The sequence below is a fragment of the Arachis hypogaea genome, chromosome 20 (genome assembly GCF_003086295.3).
Source record: "Arachis hypogaea cultivar Tifrunner chromosome 20, arahy.Tifrunner.gnm2.J5K5, whole genome shotgun sequence".
NCBI classification, from domain to species: domain Eukaryota; kingdom Viridiplantae; phylum Streptophyta; class Magnoliopsida; order Fabales; family Fabaceae; genus Arachis; species Arachis hypogaea.
In genome coordinates, this window is record NC_092055.1 from 77,954,929 (window position 1) to 77,962,321 (window position 7,393).

General features: G+C 41.7%; 1 non-coding gene across 1 annotated transcript; it reads right to left on the reverse strand.

The window, feature by feature from the left end:
• Window positions 1–6,316: 6,316 nt before the first annotated feature.
• LOC112788299 (small nucleolar RNA R71) lies at window positions 6,317–6,423 on the reverse strand. Its single transcript, XR_003195668.1, has one exon. It is a non-coding gene; the product is annotated as a small nucleolar RNA R71 (small nucleolar RNA).
• Between the last annotated feature and the right edge of the window lie 970 nt (window positions 6,424–7,393).

Below are 7,393 nucleotides of genomic sequence, written 5' to 3' on the forward strand. Positions count from 1 at the left end.
TGCCGCTTTCTATCTTTGTGCGATTGAATTTAGCTCCATTAAAGAAGTCGACGGCGAAGTTTGCCTTAGCCGATAAAAGTGTGATCACGGTGATGGGAATAGAAGAAGATATACTTGTGGCGATCAAAGAATTGGTCTTTCCGGTTGAATTTTACATCCTTGAAATGCCTCCAACAAAAAATAGAAGCTCATCCTCCGGTCTACTTGGTAGACCCTTCCTTAAGACCTCTAAATTCAAGTTAGATGCCTTTACTGGCACATATTCCTTTGAGGTCGGAGACAAGACTATCAAGTTCAATTTGCAAGAAGCCATGAAGTACCCTCCTGAAGAGCATTCCGTTCTCTGATGTGATGTAATCAATGAAGTGGTAGCAGAAGTGTGAAAAGAAGACTACAACAAGTTATGCTACCCTATTGTTGAAGAGACGGATGACCAAGAGGATGAACAAGAGCAAGTTGTTGAGAATGAACTCCGTGAGCTTGATGAAAAGGAACCTCAGCTTGAGCTGAAGAGTGAACTGAAGCCTCTTCCATCTCATTTGAAGTATGCTTTCTTAGAGGATAACCAAAAGTTTCGATTCATTATTGCTAGTGAGCTTTCTGGTGAAGAAGAGGGGAAGCTCCTAGATGTTCTAAGAAAGCACAAGAAGGCAATTGGATGGAGCCTAGCTGATATTGTGGGGATCGCAAGTGCATGTATCGTATATTTCTCCAAGAGGGAGCTAGGCCGGTTAGGCAACCGCAAAGGAGGCTCAACCCAACCATCCTCGATGTGGTAAAGAAGGAGGTCACTAGGCTACTTGATGTGGGTTTCATATACCTAATTTCTAATAGTGAATGGGTGAGCCCGGTCCAGGTTGTTCCCAAGAAATCGGGCATCACTACAATTAAAAAGGATGATGGTGGAGTAGTCACCAAGAGAGTACAAAATGCGTGGCGAATGTGCATCGATTATAGAAGATTGAACGCCGCTACAACGAAGGACCACTACCCTTTGCCCTTTATCGATCAGATGTTGGATCGTTTGGCGGGTAAATCCCATTATTGCTTTCTTGATGGATTCACTGGTTACTTCCAGATTCACATTGCTCCTGAGGATCAGGAAAAGACCACATTAACTTGTCCTTTTGGAACCTTTGCCTACAAAAGGATGCCGTCTGGACTATGTAATGCACCTGCTACTTTTCAGCAGTGTATGACGAGTGTCTTTTCCGATCTAAAGGAGAACTGTCTGGAAGTCTTTATGGATGACTTCAATGTTTATGGAACTTCATTTGATTTTTGCTTAGAGAACTTGGCCAAGGTCTTAGTTAGATGTATTGACACAAACCTTGTCTTGAATTTTGAAAAATGTCACTTTATGGTAAGACAAGGTATAGTGTTAGGACATGTAGTATCTAGTGAAGGCATTTCTGTAGACCCGGCCAAGGTCGATGTTATCACCACTTTACCTCACCCCTCATCTGTGAGGGAGGTCCGCTCATTTTTGGGACATGCAGGATTATACAGGTGCTTTATTAAAGATTTCAGCAAGATTGCCTTACCATTATCGCGCCTACTCCACAAAGATGTGGACTTTGAGTTTGACAGTGCATGTGTAAAAGCGTTTGAAGAGTTAAGGAGAGTTCTTACCACAGCACCGATTGTGCGAGGCCCCAACTGGACGCTACCATTCGAGATAATGTGCGATGCGTTAAACCATGCTGTAGGTGCCGCGCTTGCACAGCGCGATGGTAAACTCCCTTATGTCATTACTTACTCTTCTAAAACACTAGATGCAGCACAATCCAACTATACCACTACGGAAAAAGAACTCCTAGCTATTGTTCGTGCTTTAGATAAATTCAGATCTTATTTGCTAGGATCCAAGATAGTGGTATACACGGATCATGCAGCTTTAAAGTTCTTATTGAAAAAGAATGAGTCAAAACCTAGACTCATACGTTGGATCTTGCTTTTGCAAGAATTCGACATTGAGATTAGGGATCGGAGTAGGTCTCAAAACTTAGTTGCGGATCATTTAAGCCGCCTTGAGAATTTAAAATTTGATCTATTTCCGATTGATGATTCATTCCCATTGGATAGTTTGCATGCTGTGTCGGATAGCTTTCCTTGGTTTGCCCCAATGGCAAACTACTTGGTTGCAAAACTCTTCACTCCTAACTTTTCTAAACACCAAAGAGACAAGTTAAGAACTGATTCCAAATAATACATTTGGGATGACCCTCACTTGTGGAAGAGGGGAGTGGACCAAGTAATTCAAAGATGTGTCCCAGAATCTGAAATCCAACCCATTCTTGAAGCTTGCCATTCATCTGAATGTGGTGGCCACTTTGGCCCCCAAAGGACGGCTAAAAAGGTGTTGAATTGTGGATTCTAGTGGCCAACCTTATTCAAGGATTCTAACTGGTTTTGTGTGTCTTGCCATCAGTGTCAGAAGTCGGGAAACACATCCCAAAGGGATGAGATGTCTCAGCAACCTATGTTGTTTTGTGAGATATTTGATGTATGGGGCATTGACTTTATGGGAGCGTTTCCCAACTCAAGTGTCCAACGGACAAGCGAAAGTGTCCAACCGGGAGATTAAGAGAATCTTGGAGAAAGTGGTCAATCCACAAAGGAAGGATTGGAGCCTCCGGTTAGGAGATGCACTATAGGTGTATAGGACGGCCTACAAGACCCCGTTAGGGATGAGTCCCTTCCGGATCGTCTATGGTAAGGCATACCACCTTTTGGTGGAGATTGAGCGTAGAGCCTATTGGGCGGTAAAGCAATGCACCATGGATTTAACCAAGGCGGGAGTGGCCAGGAAATTACAGCTAGAGGAGCTCGAGTGTTTAAGGAATGAAGCATATGAGAATGCCCAGATCTATAAGGAAAATACTAAGGCATTTCATGACCATCACATCCAGAAGAAGGACTTTGAAGAAGGTGATGAGGTTCTCCTCTACAACTCGAGGCTTCGATTTATGTGATGCTAGGGTATTTTGGCCAGTTTTACTGACCTTTTCTTTACTGTTTTTAGGGTAGTTTCATGCATTTACTTAGGAAATAAGCTAGTTTTAGGTAGATATTCACTTACATCTTGATTCAAGCATACATTGTGCACTTTACATGATTTCATGAGGATTTTGCATGAATTTAATGACAAATTGGATGTTGCATTTCTCATGACTTGGACTAGAACTTTGATGCACTTTATTGCTTGATTTCAGGACAAAGGAAGCAAAGAAGAACCACACTAGTGGCTACGTTAGTTACACTAACGTTAACACTAACGTGGAATGGGATTAACTTGCAAAGTTAATGAGAAAAGTAATTGCCAATAACGCTCTCAAAGCCATAATTGCCCACGTTAAGACTCACGTTAACTAAGCTAACGTGAACTCTAACGTGGAAGAAAGGAAATGAAGCCAACGTTAGTGACACTTAACATTATCACTAATGTTGGGCCAAGCTCATATGTGGCCACGTTAGTTGCCACGTTAACTTAGTTAACGTGGCCTCTAACGTTATGAAGAAAAGGGGACGCCAACGTTAGTGTCATTCAACTTTCTCACTAACGTTGGCAAAGTCACAAGAAGCCACGTTAACTCCCACGTTAACCTAGTTAACGTGGAAGCTAACGTGAAGAAACTAGGTGGTCGACAACGTTAGTGACACCAAACATTGTCACTAACGTTGGGATGAACACACTATCCCCAAGAAGCCACGTTAACTCCCATGTTAACCTAGTTAACGTGGAGGTTAACGTGAAGAAGAAAGGTTGTCGACAACGTTAGTGACACCAAATATTGTCACTAACGTTGGAAGGAGCCAACACAAGCCACAATGAGCCACGTTAACTCCCACGTTAGAAGCTAACATGAGGAGAGGGATGATGAGCCAACGTTAGTGACATTGAACTTTGTCACTAACATTGGAGATGGCTAGCATGGCCACGTTAGAAGCCACGTTAACCTAGTTAACGTGGACTCTAACGTGGGAACTGAGGGGCACATTGGAACGTTAGTGACAATGTTAAGTGTCACTAACGTTCTCGAAGGTTGGCAAGCCTACGTTAAAAAGAGCCACGTTAACTAAGTTAATGTGGACTCTAACGTAGGGAAGGGGGAGGCTTCTCAACGTCATTGGGAAAGGTGAGTCCCAATAACGTGCGCGAAAGACAAAGAGGCAACGTTAGTGGCAACTTTTGTGCCACTAACGTTGAGGTTAACGTGGCTCTTACTTGGGTTAGGAACGTTAGTGAAAAAGTTGAATGTCACTAACGTTCTCGAACCCATATTTTCACTGAACGTTAACGCCACTAACGGCCTGAGCTAAAAGTCTCTGCCCACTTCACACTTTTTCTCTGCAAATAAAGCTAAGCCCAATGAAGAAGAGAACTGCTTCAAACTCAAGATCCAAAGGCCCATACCCAAGACTTGATGAGCGAACTAGAAGAACAGAAGAGTAGTATATATAGGAGTAGCTTTGAATTAAAATGGGAGTTGGAAATTATAGGGAGCCTCTTGGCATAGCACTACTCTCTGTATTTTACTTTCTCTGCACTTCTAGTTTTCATTATGTATTCTCCATCTTTGTTTTCATTTTCCAGAGCCATGAACAACTAAACCCCTTTCATTGGATTAGGGAGCTCTGTTGTAATTTGATGGATCAATACTAGTTTTCATTATGCTTCTTCTATCTTTTCTCTTGATTTTACTTGAAAGCTTTCGATCTTCATCCAATTGGGTAGTTATCTTGGAAAAGAAGTTATTCATACTTGGATCTCTTCTGAACCTTGAAAGAGGAATGAAAAGATCATGCTAGAAATGCTTTCTCATGCTGGACCAAATTGGGTTTGGATGGATATGTGACTATAATCCTCTCAACACTTGATTTGGGAAATGCCTGTGGTATAATCAGTGACCATACTTCATCTCTTCTCATGAGCAATTGACCAAGGAATTGGCTAGTGATCAAGATTTGAGAGATTGAATTACAAGAAATTGTAATTCGATCACTTAAGATTGCCAAGGAGATCAATAAGTGCATTGAATGAGGAAGAGATGAAAATGAAATTGATCCGGAGAATGCAACATCTCCTAAGCCCAATGAACTCCCCATTTCTGATCTTACCCATTCTCTTTAATTTCTGTCATTTACTTTTATGAGCAATTCGCCTATTCCCATTTACAATTCTGCAATTTACTTTCAGCTCTTATTTCTAGCATTTACTTTTTCTGCCATTTACCTTCCCGCCATTTTATTTTCTGCAATTCTCAACTCAAATTCTGGATTGACTCAACTATAACATTCCTCTATTTAAAGTTGCTTGATCAATCAATCCCTGTGGGATTCGACCTCACTCTATTATGAGTTTTTACTTGACGACAAATTCGGTACACTTGCCGAAGGGAGATTTGTTGAGAGACAAGTTTTCCATGCATCAAGTTTATGGCGTCGTTGCCGGGGATTGATTGTGCATCAACAATGATTAAATTAGAGGATCACTAGATTGAGCATTTTATTTTTGTTTGATTTAATTTTCTGTTTGAGACATTTACTTTCTGTTTTAGTTAATTTCTTCCCTTTCCCCCTACTTTTTCTTTGTTATTTACCATTCATTTCACTAACCCACTAACTGTTTGATATATTGCATCACTCACACTAACAGTAATTCTGACAGAAATATTTTCTGCACCTATTCTCTTTGCTTGTACTTGTTGGTTGTATGATAGGGAGAAGAAGCGGGGCTTCAACTTCCTTTGATTCTGAACCTGAGAGAACCTTCCTTAGACTAAGGAGGGAGGCAAGAGAAAAACGTGTAGTTGGTGCTGAAGAAGAGGAGGAACACTTTGAGGAATACTTTGAACCAAACATGGAAGAAAACATGGAAAACCATCATGAGGAAGAGGCTCAAAACATTGGCGGAGGAGGTCGAGCAAATCATGCTGGGGAGGATAGAAGAGTTTTAAGCTCTTACATCAATCTAAACCCAGGAAATTGTGGAAGTAGCATTCAAAAGCCAACCATCCATGCCAACAATTTTGAAATAAAACCACAGCTCATCACCCTTGTTCAGAAAAACTGTTCATTCAGAGGGATTGTCCAAGAAGACCCCAATCAACATTTAACCACCTTCCTGAGAATATATGACACAGTGAAGTCTAATGGTGTTCATCCTGACACCTATAGACTGCTCTTATTTCCATTCTCACTCAAGGATAAGGCAGCCAAGTGGCTGGAGTCTTTCCCAAAAGAGAGCTTGACAACTTGGAAAGATGTGGTGAACAAATTCTTAGCAAGATTTTACCCCCCTCAACGAATCAATAGGCTGAGAGCTGAGGTCCAAACTTTCAGGCAACAAGATGATGAGACTCTATATGAAGCATGGGAGAGGTTTAAAGACCTAACAAGGAGGTGCCCACCAGATATGTTCAATGAATGGGTGCAGCTGCACATTTTCTATGAAGGCCTCTCATATGAGTCAAAGAAGGCCATAGACCATTCATCCGGAGGATCTTTGAACAAGAAGAAGACCATTGAGGAGGCCATAGATGTCATTGAAACTGTAGCAGAGAATGACTACTTCTATGCTTCCGAAAGAGGGAACACAAGAGGAGTAATGGAGCTAAATAATGTAGATGCTCTGCTGGCCCAAAACAAGCTCATTACCCAACAACTGGCTGACCTTACCAAGAAGATGGAGAGAAACCAAGTAGCAGCAATCACCACTTCATCAACAACCCAAGAAGGAGTAAATGAGGAAGCAGAGGGAAGTCAGGAGCAAGCCAACTATATTGGGAATTCACCTAGGCAAAACCATGATCCATACTCCAAGACCTACAACCCTGGATGGAGGAATCACCCAAACTTTGGGTGGGGAAATCAACAAGACCAAAGCCTTGATCAAAGACGCCCAAATCTAAACAATGCAGCCCACCAATACTTCACATCTAGACCATATCAACATCCCCATAACAACACCTCTCCACATTCATATCAAGGCCAAAATAACCCTCCTCAGCCTGACCTATCATCATTTGATGAAGGACTCTCAAGGATTGAGAATCTACTTAAAGGCATAGGCAAAGAGATTCAAGACAATAAGGTATTCAAGGAGGAAGTGCGAACCAACTTCAAAAACCAGGGAGACACAATCAAGAGGCTGGAATCCCAAGTGGGGTATCTCTCTGAGCAGATTCCTAAACCCACAGATGGATTCCCAAGTGACACAGAGAAGAATCCGAGAGGTGAAACAAAGAAAATAAGATGGGAAGATTTCAAGATGGCCACTATAAGTGATAAGGTGATTTAGGACAAGCCAAGAAAGCTGTCAGAACAACCTGAAGATACCTCAGTAGAGAAGAAGGAAAAAGATCATCAAGAACCAGAAATCTCACAACAG